A 14,303-nucleotide genomic window follows, 5' to 3' on the forward strand; every position below is an offset into this window, starting at 1 on the left:
CCATCACACCTCCTCCTCCATGCTTCACGGTGGGAACCAGGCATGTAGAGTCTATCCGTTCACCTTTTCTGCGTCGCACAAAGACACGGTGGTTGGAACCAAAGATCTCAAATTTGTTACTCATCAGACCAAAGCACAGATTTCCACTGGTCTAATGTCCATTCCTTGTGTTCTTTAGCCCAAACAAGTCTCTTCTGCTTGTTGCCTGTCCTTTGCAGTGGTTTCCTAGCAGCTATTCTACCATGAAGGCCTGATTCACACAGTCTCCTCTTAACAGTTGTTCTAGAAATGTGTCTGCTGCTAGAACTCTGTGTGGCATTGACATGGTCTCTAATCTGAGCTGCTGTTAACCTGCGATTTCTGAGGCTGGTGACTCGGATGAACTTATCCTCCGAAGCAGAGGTGACTCTTGGTCTTCCTTTCCTGGGACGGTCCTCATGTGAGCCAGTTTCTTTGTAGCGCTTGATGGTTTTTGCGACTGCACTTGGGGACACTTTCAAAGTTTTCCCAATTTTTCGGACTGACTGACTTTCATTTCCTAAAGTAATGATGGCCACTCGTTTTTCTTTACTTAGCTGCTTTTTTCTTGCCATAATACAAATTCTAACAGTCAATTCAGTAGGACTATCAGCTGTGTATCCACCTGACTTCTGCACAACACAACTGATGGTCCCAACCCCATTTATAAGTCAAGAAATCCCACTTATTAAACCTGACAGGGCACACCTGTAAAGGGAAAACCGTTTCAGGTGACTACCTCTTGAAGCTCATCAAGAGAATGCAGAGTGTGTGCAAAGCAATAATCACAGCAAAAGGTTGTTACTTTGAAGAAACTAGAATATAAGGCGTATTTTCAGTTGTTTTAAAAATTTTTGTTAAGTACATATTTCCACATGTGTTAATTCATAGTTTTGATCCCTTCCGTGTGAATCTACGATGTCAATAGTCATGAAAAGAAAGGAAACTCATTGAATGAGAAGGTGTGTCCAAAGTTTTGGTCTGTACTGTACGTCAGAGCGTCGGGTCTGTTGAAGTGCACTGCTTTTATATACAGGTAAAGACCTCCAGAACCAAGTCTGAGAACTAAACTAACTAAAGTAACTTTATGTTACTATGTTTATTTCTATATCTACCACAAATGTAAATTTGATTTATTATGGTTATTTAACGATTTGTATTGCCTCAAAGCCATCATAATCTCAATGATCATTATTACAGCTGTTATTATTTCCTACTATTCACAGACATCCCAAGTCTCCCGGAAGGTCCGGGAGTCTCCCTGATATTGATAGTTAATCACGGATGCCCGCGAGTCGGATAAAATATCCCGGATTTTAGACTATTCGAGGGAGTTTTTTTTTTTTTTTTTTTTTTTCAATGCGAGTGAGAGCGTGCAGGCAATAAAATAACTCGTGCAACTTGCGCGTTTCGACTGCGAGAGGGGTGTGGGGAGAGGTTGCTTTTGAAACCTGTCTGTCCAAAGCGACGCTCTGTTCAACGAGCGTCCAGGGCGACTGCTTGTCGGGGGGGGGGGGGGGAGACTGAGTCATCTCCCTGAAATGAGTTTTTGGAACTTGGGATGTCTGTATTCAGTTCAGTTTAGCTTTTACTGCCCTTTCCACAGCTGACAGGTGTGGACCCAGATTTGTCCCATTCTTCCTGTAAACATGTCTTAAGGTGTGTAACAGTATGGGGTGGTGGTTGTTTCGAAGTTCTCCAACATTCTCTATTGGAGAGAGGTCAGGACTGCAGGCAGGCCAGTCCAGTTTGTGCAGAAAGAGCACAGCAGTTAGATGAGGCAGCTTCATTTAACGAAAACATTGTGACTGCAAAGCTGTGTCATCAGGAAGTATATCTCCTCTCTGAAATGTTGAACCAATTCTCTGAAAGTTGTTTCACCTCAATCTAAAAAGGTGTCTGGACTAAGCAGTACCTGCAGAAGCTGTGGTACTCTGTGACTGACTCGTGTTTAGTCAAGTCAAATATATTTGTATAGCACATTTCATGTACAAAACATGTTTTACTTTACTTCAAAGCATTGCAGCGGGGAGTGGAAAAAGCATTAAGAATACATAAAAGAACATAAAGAGAAACAAATAAAATAATTAAAGTGATTAAAAACAAGCAACAGTCTAGATAAATTAAAAGATACCATGTAGATTTCATGCATAGACACATGAGAAAATAAATGTTTTTAAGCACTCATTGATTCTGGGGCGGAGCTAAGTTTCCTGGATACCCATCTGGTTTCTCAATTAAAGATCCCCATTGAACCTCTCCCAACGCCTATACCAGCATTTGCGTTAAATGGAATGATCATCGCACAAGTAACCCTCAAAACTCATCCCGTGCACCTCATTATTTCAGGTAATCACCATGAGGACATTCAGTTCTTTGTTTTTTAAGCACCCAACACACCCATAGTCCTTGGCCATCCCTGGTTAAATAAACATAACCCCAACCTTAATTGGTCCACTGGTAAACTTACTGGCTTGAGTCAGTTCTGTCATTCAGTGTGTTTGCAGTCAGCATCCCCTCCCAGCTATAATAAAAGAAAAGAATCCCATCAAAAGCCTGAACCTCCTAATTTTTCTTCTGTGCCCTGTGAATATCATGACCTAGCAGAAGTATTTTGTAAAGATCGTGCTCTGTCTCTCCCACCTCATTGGCCCTATAATTGCTCCATTGATCTCCTCCCTCGTGCTCCTCTCCCCTCTTGTTGCCTGTACAAGGTGTCAAGTCATGAAAGAGAATCCATAGAAGAATACATCTCAGACTCGTTAGCAGCTGGAATCATTCGTCGTTCGTTCTCCCCAGTCGGTGCGGGGTTTTTCTTTGTTGAGAAGAAGGATAAAACACTTCGTCCCTGCATCGGGAATTAAATAACATCACTGTGAAGAACAAATACCCTCTGCCACTTATTAACTCAGCCTTTGAACTCTTACAGGGTGCTACTATTTTTTCCAAACTGGATCTACGCAATGCTTACCATTTAGTTAGAATAGGAGAGGGAGACGAATGGAAGACGGCCTTCAATACTCCCTTGGGCCACTTTGAATATTTGGTAATGCCTTTTGGACTCACTAATGCCCCTGCTGTGTTTCAGGCTCTCGTGAACAATGTGTTATGTGACTGGATAAACAGGTTTGTCTTCGTTTATCTGGATGACATTCTAATCTTTTGGATCCAACCTTGAGGATCCTCCGACGAGTCTACAGGATCCGCTGAAAAACGCACCATGGCTGGAATAATTGGACACAAGGATACTTTTGATGAGACCAGAGAACAATGGACAACGTATGTGGAACGTTTTGAACATTACGTCCTGGCTAATGAGATTAAGTCCGGTAAGAAGCTACCTGTGCTGTTTAGTGTTATGGGACCGAAAGCATATGGACTACTCCGCAGTCTGGTTGCTCCCAACAAGCCTGGGGAGCTGGACTATGACTATGTGGTGGATGTTTTGCAAACCCATTTCACCCCGAAGCCGCTTGGGGCGGAATCAGGGGGAAGAGGGAACAGTGGCACAGTATAGCCGCTTTCGGACTGTAGGAACCTTTGGCAGTTCTAATAACCTTTTAATCCGCGGGGCCGTTTTCTCCCGTGTTCGGACATACAGGAACTCGGGGCTTTCTCCCTTAGTTCCTATAACTATTTAGCTCCTTCTCCGAGGTCGGGTCTTTTCATGGTTCTATAGAACTAATCTAACGGAGGTGTGTGGTGGTCGGTAGCTACGCCCCATGCCATGCTGTCACGGCTGAAATGTCTCCTCATATGACACAGACACAACCAGCGGGTGTTTAATAAGTTAAACTTACACTCTGTCTCATTAGTCTGCAGCGCTCTGCTCTCCTTTCTTCCTTCATGAAATAAAAAAGTATCGTCTCCTGACTCTCTCTGTGAGCTTTTCCAGCCTCGATATTAGACGCCTGATGTGATTGTCCATGATTAATATCACCATCATGCAGACCATAAACACGGTGGCCTCCCCGCTCTCCATATTAGCTTCTTGGTGGTGTTTTTTCTACTCTCCTTACTTTTACCGTTTTGTTTTGTGCTTGAATGTAGCGCTAAACGGCTAACGGCTAACACGTCACTGAAGCAGACGGCTGCGCGCGGCGCATCAGTCCCTATCAGGTCCCGACTCATGTGCGAATGCAGACTGAAACAGTTCCGCTGGGGAAGGACAGTTATCAGAACGAAATTCGAGGAGGGTAGTTCTGATAACTACTTTCTTAGAACTGTCTGTCCGAAAGCGGCTTATGTGGCGGTACTGAAAGGACTGTCGGAATATTGTGAGTTTGGTGCATATCTGAAAGATGCGCTACGGGACAGATTTGTGTGCGGTTTAAAGAGTGAAACTGTGCAGAAACGTCTTTTGACTGAGAAAGACCTCACGTTCCAGAAAGCAGTGGATTGTGCTGTGTCGGCGGAGACGGCTGCACGCGACGTACAGCAGTTGAGCAGCTCTCTTAAAGTGAATGCGGTGTTTTCACAAAGAAGAGACGGATGCCGCCGCTGCGGGAAAACGAATCACGCCGATGAGGACTGCTGGTTCAAGGATCGTGATTGCCACCAGTGTGGGAGGAAAGGCCACATCAAGCGCATGTGTAGGAGTAAAGATAAAAGCAGCCATGACAGAGAAAGGAAGACGAAATGGGAGAAACCTGAACAAAGTCCCCCTGAAACCATGTAAAGCAAATGGAAGGATGGAGAGTTTGTGGGACATTTATTCATTCATTGCACTTCAGTATTTCTCCAGTTTTATTCAACAGTATTTCTGTTTTGGGGAAGATTCCAACTTTAATTAAATTTTTTTGTTCCATTTAATGTTCAGTTGTCTTGAAGAAAATAAATATGACCACTTGTAAAACAAAAATAAACTTTTAAATCAGTTTTTCAAAGAGGCAAGTTATGGTTGGAATCTCTAACAGGTTTGATTTAGATTGAGTTTGATGGTCAGTTCACCCCCAGACGGTGCAACTTACCCCCTGACCCGGATCAACAACCTGGGGCAAACTGAGCCATGGAACACTTTTATGTAAAAAGCCATTTTTTTCCAAGTCTTTGTAATAGATTAATTCTGATTCTTTAATCTATGTTACTGGTCAGTTCAGTTCAGTGAAGGCATCCTCCTCCCTCACAGTATCTGCCTCCTCGGGTACAAATTGCACCGTCTGACGGCCTGAAGTGGGACTTATTCTGCTGCTAATTTGCTGCCCTCCAACACTTCAGCATCACAGAGTGAAAGAAAGACCATATTATCATCAGTAAATGCTCTGTGATTCATTGTCCAAAGAACAGATAATAACACTTCAACTTAGGACCCCTCAGCTTTGAGAATGGGATTCGAACCCATGCGTGCAAAGCACAATGGATTAGCAGTCCATCGCCTTAACCACTCGGCCAAAAATGGGGCAAAAGGGACTGCCCGGCGAGGGGAAAGAAGAAAAAAGAGAGGAAAAAGGGGGGGAAAGAGAGAGAAAGAAAAGGAGGAAAAAGGAGGAGAATGTACACTGTATATATTTTTTATCTACTCTTCTATCTTCTCAACATTGTTTACACACAGTTCTGCACTTATTGCAATGTTTATCATCACTTTAATCGTCATGTCTCTTGCGGGATACGAACCGGTGCTGTGGCAATATCACTTGTATCTTAGCTTGCTCTCTCGTCTCGCAATGTATTTTGGGTAACGTAGTCATTTTTAACACAGTAACTCTTTTTCCATACAAATCACCAAAGTAATAACCCTGTTATTATGCAGTTACGCACATGAATGCATTAAATATGATGAAATGAATATGATATAATATTCAAATACTCAAATTACCATGTGCTACATTTGAAGTTAAAACAGTATTAACAATCTATAACTGTAAATGTAAATAACTCCCCATCATGTTTCCCCTCCTTTATCGTAATCTCAATTATTTGATAGACTACATCTGTGCAGCACAAATGAATAAAACAAATTCCAAATTGAGCAGCAAAGAGTGTTGTGTTTTGTGAATAAATGTAAATGATTCTGGCTTTGGTTTTCACAATCACATTCAGTGGATGACACTCACTGTCCTGTTATTCAAGAGGAAATTAAATAAAAACAGGAAGGCTGTTTTTGGCAAAAATCATTAAATTTAATTTGACATACACTATATACATATCGTTCAGGAGGTCAGGAGTGCATTAAGTATGTACATGGCCGTCCCTCCTGTCTCACTGAAACCGAACCGAACAGAACAGAACTATTGGCACACACACACACACACACACACACACACACACACACACACAGCAGCTCCCACACTGTGCACCTCAGCTCTGGCCCTGTCATACATCCACGCCAACAGACAGAGAGACGGACCGGAACAACCCAGAGACAGACAGACAAACACCAGAGAGAGACAGGTAATGGTGACTTTAGGCCTCCACTCTTCCTCCAGCCATCCAGGGTCTGTCCTGACTCTGGACTGTACCACCGCCCCTTTAGCTGGGTGTGTCCAGTCTGTTTGTTTTTGTCCTGGCCACACACTTTGCAGGTGTAGTGGTATGTCTCCTTTTTCTGCCTCTTCCGGGGCTGTTCCCCCCTTGCCATTCGCTCCTCATCCTCCTGGGCAGCTTTGTTCAGCCTCCAGGCAGGTTGCCTTGGCTGGGCACCTGGAAGGCCCTCTGGAGGAGCTTGTGGTTGAGGAGCCTGAGAAAAAGCAGGAGCATCTGTAGATGGAAAGTGGGGAAATGGGGGAGCATATGAAAAGGGAGCTTGCTCTTGTTTCTAATATGTGAGCCATGCTGATTTTACATTCATTTATCTTATTAAAATGTGACCAGATTTACTTCAGTTAAATATTGTGCTTTAGAGTAAGGTGTTACAGAAAGTGTTATTGACCTCTGTGACGAGGGGTCCGGGTTCAGCGTCACCCATCACAGCACTCGGAGGATCACCAGCCCCTATCGCAGCTGACTGGCCCACAATGTCAGGCGTGCTGATGGTGTCATCCGGCTCCTCCTCCTCCTCCTCAGGCACCTGCGAGGGGACTTCAGGGACCTGCGATGGAGCCAGGAGGTCACCTCTGTTGGTCTGGGCCAATAAATATTCCACTCCTATGCGCTCGCCTGTAACCAGTATAAACACAAAGATGAAGAAAGGACATGCATACACATCCATCTCCTCCATGAGTAGCACAATCATCACACAGCAGAAATGCATGTCCTCTGAGTAGGGGGCAGCCTAAGGAAGAGAGGAGGAGGGGATGGAATACTCTGGTCAATCAGTGTTGCTTAGTTTGTCCTGTCTCTGTGTCTCCTCTCCCTGTCTCTGTGTCTCCTCTCCCTGCCTCTGTGTCTCCTCTCCCTGTCTCTGTGTCTCCTCTCCCTGCCTCTGTGTCTCCTCTCCCTGCCTCCGTGTCTCCTCTCCCTGCCTCCGTGTCTCCTCTCCCTGTCTCCGTGTCTCCTCTCCCTGCCTCTGTGTCTCCTCTCCCTGCCTCTGGGTCTCCTCTCCCTGCCTCTGTGTCTCCTCTCCCTGCCTCTGTGTCTCCTCTCCCTGCCTCTGTGTCTCCTCTCCCTGTCTCTGTGTCTCCTCTCCCTGTCTCTGTGTCTCCTCTCCCTGTCTCTGTGTCTCCTCTCCCTGGCTCTGTGTCTCCTCTCCCTGCCTCTTTGTCTCCTCTCCCTGCCTCTGTGTCTCCTCTCCCTGCCTCTGTGTCTCCTCTCCCTGCCTCTGTGTCTCCTCTCCCTGCCTCTGTGTCTCCTCTCCCTGTCTCTGTGTCTCCTCTCCCTGGCTCTGTGTCTCCTCTCCCTGCCTCTTTGTCTCCTCTCCCTGCCTCTGTGTCTCCTCTCCCTGTCTCTGTGTCTCCTCTCCCTGCCTCTTTGTCTCCTCTCCCTGTCTCTGTGTCTCCTCTCCCTGCCTCTGTGTCTCCTCTCCCTGCCTCCGTGTCTCCTCTCCCTGCCTCCGTGTCTCCTCTCCCTGCCTCCGTGTCTCCTCTCCCTGTCTCTGTGTCTCCTCTCCCTGCCTCTGTGTCTCCTCTCCCTGTCTCTGTGTCTCCTCTCCCTGTCTCCGTGTCTCCTCTCCCTGCCTCTTTGTCTCCTCTCCCTGTCTCCGTGTCTCCTCTCCCTGCCTCTGCGTCTCCTCTCCCTGTCTCAGTGTCCCCTCTCCCTGTCTCTGTGTCTCCTCTCCCTGCCTCTGTGTCTCCTCTCCCTGCCTCTTTGTCTCCTCTCCCTGTCTCTGTGTCTCATCTCCCTGGCTCTGTGTCTCCTCTCCCTGCCTCTTTGTCTCCTCTCCATGTCTCTGTGTCTCCTCTCCCTGCCTATGTGTCTCCTCTCCCTGCCTCTGTGTCTCCTCTCCCTGCCTCTGTGTCTCCTCTCCCTGTCTCTGTGTCTCCTCTCCCTGTCTCTGTGTCTCCTCTCCCTGTCTCAGTGTCCCCTCTCCCTGCCTCTGTATCTCCTTTCCCTGTCTCTGTGTCTCCTCTCCCTGTCTCAGTGTCTCCTCTCCCTGTCTCTGTGTCTCCTCTCCCTGTCTCTGTGTCTCCTCTCCCTGCCTCTGTGTCTCCTCTCCCTGTCTCTGTGTCTCCTCTCCCTGCCTCTGTGTCTCCTCTCCCTGCCTCTGTGTCTCCTCTCCCTGCCTCTGTGTCTCCTCTCCCTGTCTCTGTGTCTCCTCTCCCTGCCTCTGTGTCTCCTCTCCCTGCCTCTGTGTCTCCTCTCCCTGTCTCTGTGTCTCCTCTCCCTGCCTCTGTGTCTCCTCTCCCTGCCTCTGTGTCTCCTCTCCCTGTCTCTGTGTCTCCTCTCCCTGCCTCTGTGTCTCCTCTCCCTGCCTCTGTGTCTCCTCTCCCTGTCTCTGTGTCTCCTCTCCCTGCCTCTGTGTCTCCTCTCCCTGTCTCTGTGTCTCCTCTCCCTGCCTCTGTGTCTCCTCTCCCTGCCTCTGTGTCTCCTCTCCCTGTCTCTGTGTCTCCTCTCCCTGCCTCTGTGTCTCCTCTCCCTGCCTCTGTGTCTCCTCTCCCTGTCTCTGTGTCTCCTCTCCCTGCCTCTGTGTCTCCTCTCCCTGTCTGTGTCTCCTCTCCCTGCCTCTGTGTCCCCTCTCTCTGTCTCTGCGCCGACTCGGACTCGACCTGCCTCCATCTGAACCTCTGCTGCCTTACTGGAGCCGGGGACTGATGACAGATTTGCTGGCTGGGGGGGGTTGCTACATGCAACACAGAATCCTACACTCACAGTTTTCTCCAGAATTGTGCAGATATATATTGTTCAATAAATAAATCCACATGCTGCAGTGACTTATCAGGACTTAGAAAATCATTTCACTTACCTTGTGGAACCCACAGGAGCACAGAAGGCTTCTCCCAAACAGATCCTTTGTGTGGTTCTGCAGGGGACAAGCATTTTATTTTCTCCAGGGCTCTTTTCCACTTCTTGGCCCCTGGACGTTTGCCAGTAGAGAAGTGGTACTGGCCCTGGGCATATTTTACACAGATGTCCCTCCAGTATAGCATCAGGTTTCCCTCTCTTAGTCATCTGCAAACATTAATAAAACAGGTTAATGTAAAGCTAGGCTATGTGTACAGACAGAGTGGAGGAAATTATACATGTATGTATGTATGTATGTATATACAGGATGTATGTATGTATGTATGTATGTATGTATGTATGTATGTATGCATGAATATATAGTATGTATGTATGTATGTATGTATGTATGTATGTATGTATGTATGTATGTATGTATGTATGAATATATAGTATGTATGTATGTATGTATATACAGGATGTATGTATGTATGTATGTATGTATGTATGTATGTATGTATAAAGGCATGTTTTGCATTACTGTTTTATTATTGTTGTGAAGCACTTTGTAAATGTATGTTTTAAAATGTGCTATATAATGAAGTAATAATAATTATTAAGCATGTTCAAAACATCTGGACACATCTGTCTGCTCTGCTCAAACACATAACCAGGCTCCATTAACGGAGAAGAGAAACCACCATAGATTGCCGATAAATTACTATTCCACTGACGGACAATGAAACTTGGCACCATTCTTTCACATCTTAAGGATTTCCCCTAGAAATCGGCAGCATTTATAGAGCAAATAAACAAACAAATAAGTTACTATTGGTCTTCTGATTATGTCATATCACCATTATCCCCACCATCGCCACACAGCGCTATGTGTACAGCGACGTTATTACAGGCAGAAGCTCCGTTAGCAAAACGGCTACGTAACAAGAAAGTTGAAATACAAGTTGAATTACGCGCTAACAGGATGGTAAGATTACACCTTATATTGTTTTGTCACACGGTTTAACATTCGGCTTTGACATGGCGTTGCTTTTATGAGTATTAACAAAGTTTTCCAACCTTTAATTACACTTACTGCTCTGGTGTTAAGCGGTGCGATGAAAAAACATGGCCGATATTCTAAAAAGATAACCCCGCCTTCTACGTCACGTGACTTTGTTAGGATTTGTTAGGAGTTGTTCGGAATTGTGTTCGGACCTCGTTTGAAACTCTTTGATGTGTTAGGACCTTGGTTAGGACCTGTTAGGAAATGTAGCAATATGTTCGGAAAAGGTTAGGATATGTTCGGACCTCAGAGACAGTCCAGAAACTGGCGGGTACGGCCACCTCGTCCTCTCGCTTGTCAGTTTGACCATAAAAATTCCGTCTTAAACTACAGCTGGTAAAATTTCGATCTCAAATTGAAGCCTCATTCGATACAATGGCCTTGCGTGCAGAGGGTATGAATTCATCCTCCTTTCACAAAAATAGAATCATTATTATCTAAATGTGGTTTCATGTAGGGATGTTTGAGGTTGTTTGATTTAAAATTGGGCGAAACAAAAGCAGTTGCACTTGGACAAGTCAAATTTAGGGTTGGTGTTATTACAATCTCTTCAGTATATACCCAAATGTGGAAGGCAAATTAGGTCAAATTATAAAGGGCTTGCTTTCCAGGTAAAATGTTTCAGGATTTATGTCCACACTCCTCAGAAATCTTTTAGGTGCTCTTCTGGTGAGAGGCCTTAATGGTCATCTTATAAAGACAAACCAACTAATGTGCAAATTCAAATTTGTTTAAAAAGGGAAAGAAATAAGAATCTGCAAAACCATGAAACACTACGGATTTTCCATGTCTCACTGATCGAACGCAAGACTCTACTTGATACATTCAACCACTCTGAGAAAAACCAACAAGCTTCAGTTGTGAGATCAATTACTTTTGATGTATCAAGGAATGGATCGTTTGGTCAGAAATGGTCGTTAATTTGGAAGCGCTAAGAATGCAACAATTAAATGGGGAATTAGCTCAAATGGTAGAGCGCTCGCTTTGCATGTGAGAGGTAGCGGGATCGACGCCCGCATTCTCCACTCGTGTTTCCTTTGTTCTTGTGCTCTGTGGAGGAAATGATGAACAGCTGGATTTGGCAAAGGTGGGTGCAAACTGAAAGAAAGACAGCTCTTTCACATTAGCCTGAAGTCACACTCAAAATTCTTCATGATAGATTCAATCGCCCAAAAGAACCTAGTGTAAAGAAATAAAAATATTGCGACAAAAGCATTTTTTGAAAACCCTGCTGGTCAGAAGTGGAATAAGAAATACTAACAAACAACACACCAGCACACAAGTGAACATGCAGAGCCGACGAGAATGGGATTCGAACCCATGCGTGCAAAGCACAATGGATTAGCAGTCCATCGCCTTAACCACTCGGCCACCTCGTCCTCTCGCTTGCTAGTTTGACCATAAAAATTTCCGTCTTAAACTACAGCTGGTATAATTTCAATCTCAAATTGAAGCCTCATTCGATACAATGGCCTTGCGTGCAGAGGGTATGAATTCATCCTCCTTTCACAAAAATAGAATCATTATTATCTAAATGTGGTTTCATGTAGGGATGTTTGAGGTTGTTTGATTTAAAATTGGGCGAAACAAAAGCAATTGCACTTGGACAAGTCAAATTTAGGGTTGGTGTTATTACAATCTCTTCAGTATATACCCAAATGTGGAAGGCAAATTAGGTCAAATTATAAAGGGCTTGCTTTCCAGGTAAAATGTGGCGGGATTTATGTCCACACTCCTCAGAAATCTTTTAGGCGCTCTTCTGGTGAGAGTCCTTAATGGTCATCTTATAAAGACAAACCAACTAATGTGCAAATTCAAATTTGTTTAAAAAGGGAAAGAAATAAGAATCTGCAAAACCATGAAACACTACGGATTTTCCATGTCTCACTGATCGAACGCAAGACTCTACTTGATACATTCAACCACTAGGAGAAAAACCAACAAGCTTCAGTTGTGAGATCAATTACTTTTGATGTATCAAGGAATGGATCGTTTGGTCAGAAATGGTCGTTAATTTGGAAGCGCTAAGAATGCAGCAATTAAAGGGGAATTAGCTCAAATGGTAGAGCGCTCGCTTTGCATGTGAGAGGTAGCGGGATCGACGCCCGCATTCTCCACTCGTCTTTCCTTTGTTCTTGTGCTCTGTGGAGGAAATGATGAACAGCTGGATTTGGCAAAGGTGGGTGCAAACTGAAAGAAAGACAGCTCTTTCATATTAGCCTCAAGTCACACTCAAAATTCTTCATGATAGATTCAATCGCCCAAAAGAACCTAGTGTAAGCAAATAAAAATATTGCGACAAAAGCATTGTTTGAAAACCCTGCTGGTCAGAAGTGGAATAAGAAATATTAACAAACAACACACCAGTTGACATGCAAAGCCGACGAGAATGGGATTCGAACCCATGCGTGCAAAGCACAATGGATTAGCAGTCCATCGCCTTAACCACTCGGCCACCTCGTCCTCTCGCTTGTTAGTTTGACCATAAAAATGTCCGTCTTAAACTACAGCTGGTATAATTTCAATCTCAAATTGAAGCCTCATTCGATACAATGGCCTTGCGTACAGAGGGTATGAATTCATCCTCCTTTCACTAAAATAGAATCATTATTATCTAAATGTGGTTTCATGTAGGGATGTTTGAGGTTGTTTGATTTAAAATTGGGCGAAACAAAAGCAGTTGCACTTGGACAAGTCAAATTTAGGGTTGGTGTTATTACAATCTCTTCAGTATATACCCAAATGTGGAAGGCAAATTAGGTCAAATTATGAAGGGCTTGCTTTCCAGGTAAAATGTTTCGGGATTTATGTCCACACTCCTCAGAAATCTTTTAGGTGCTCTTCTGGTGAGAGGCCTTAATGGTCATCTTATAAAGACAAACCAACTAATGTGCAAATTCAAATTTGTTTAAAAAGGGAAAGAAATAAGAATCTGCAAAACCATGAAACACTACGGATTTTCCATGTCTCACTGATCGAACACAAGACTCTACTTGATACATTCAACCACTCTGAGAAAAACCAACAAGCTTCAGTTGTGAGATCAATTACTTTTGATGTATCAAGGAATGGATCGTTTGGTCAGAAATGGTCGTTAATTTGGAAGCGCTAAGAATGCAACAATTAAAGGGGAATTAGCTCAAATGGTAGAGCGCTCGCTTAGCATGTGAGAGGTAGCGGGATCGACGCCCGCATTCTCCACTCGTCTTTCCTTTGTTCTTGTGCTCTGTGGAGGAAATGATGAACAGCTGGATGTAGCAAAGGTGGAAGCAAACTGAAAGAAAGACAGCTCTTTCACATTAGCCTGAAGTCACACTCAAAATTCTTCATGATAGATTCAATCGGCCAAATGAACCTAGTGTAAGCAAATAAAAATATTGCGACAAAAGCATTGTTTGAAAACCCTGCTGGTCAGAAGTGGAATAAGAAATACTAACAAACAACACACCAGCACATAAGTTGACATGCAAAGCCGATGAGAATGGGATTCGAACCCATGCTTGCAAAGCACAATGGATTAGCAGTCATCGCCTTAACCACTCGGCCACCTCGTCCTCTCGCTTGTTAGTTTGACCATAAAAAATTCCGTCTTAAACTACAGCTGGTATAATTTCGATCTCAAATTGAAGCCTCATTCGATACAATGGCCTTGCGTGCAGAGGGTATGAATTCATCCTCCTTTCACAAAAATAGAATCATTATTATCTAAATGTGGTTTCATGTAGGGATGTTTGAGGTTGTTTGATTTAAAATTGGGCGAAACAAAAGCAATTGCACTTGGACAAGTCAAATTTAGGGTTGGTGTTATTACAATCTCTTCAGTATATACCCAAATGTGGAAGGCAAATTAGGTCAAATTATAAAGGGCTTGCTTTCCAGGTAAAATGTTTCGGGATTTATGTCCACACTCCTCAGAAATCTTTTAGGTGCTCTTCTGGTGAGAGGCCTTAATGGTCATCTTATAAAG

General features: G+C 44.3%; 2 non-coding genes across 2 annotated transcripts; both read right to left on the reverse strand.

Moving 5' to 3' along the window:
* Positions 1-11,633: 11,633 nt before the first annotated feature.
* On the reverse strand, positions 11,634-11,715 carry trnas-gcu (transfer RNA serine (anticodon GCU)). Its single transcript has one exon. It is a non-coding gene; the product is annotated as a tRNA-Ser (tRNA).
* Positions 11,716-12,717: 1,002 nt separating this feature from the next.
* trnas-gcu (transfer RNA serine (anticodon GCU)) lies at positions 12,718-12,799 on the reverse strand. Its single transcript has one exon. It is a non-coding gene; the product is annotated as a tRNA-Ser (tRNA).
* Positions 12,800-14,303: the final 1,504 nt, after the last annotated feature.

Source organism: Odontesthes bonariensis, chromosome 11, assembly GCF_027942865.1.
Source record: "Odontesthes bonariensis isolate fOdoBon6 chromosome 11, fOdoBon6.hap1, whole genome shotgun sequence".
Classification (NCBI taxonomy): Eukaryota; Metazoa; Chordata; class Actinopteri; order Atheriniformes; family Atherinopsidae; genus Odontesthes; species Odontesthes bonariensis.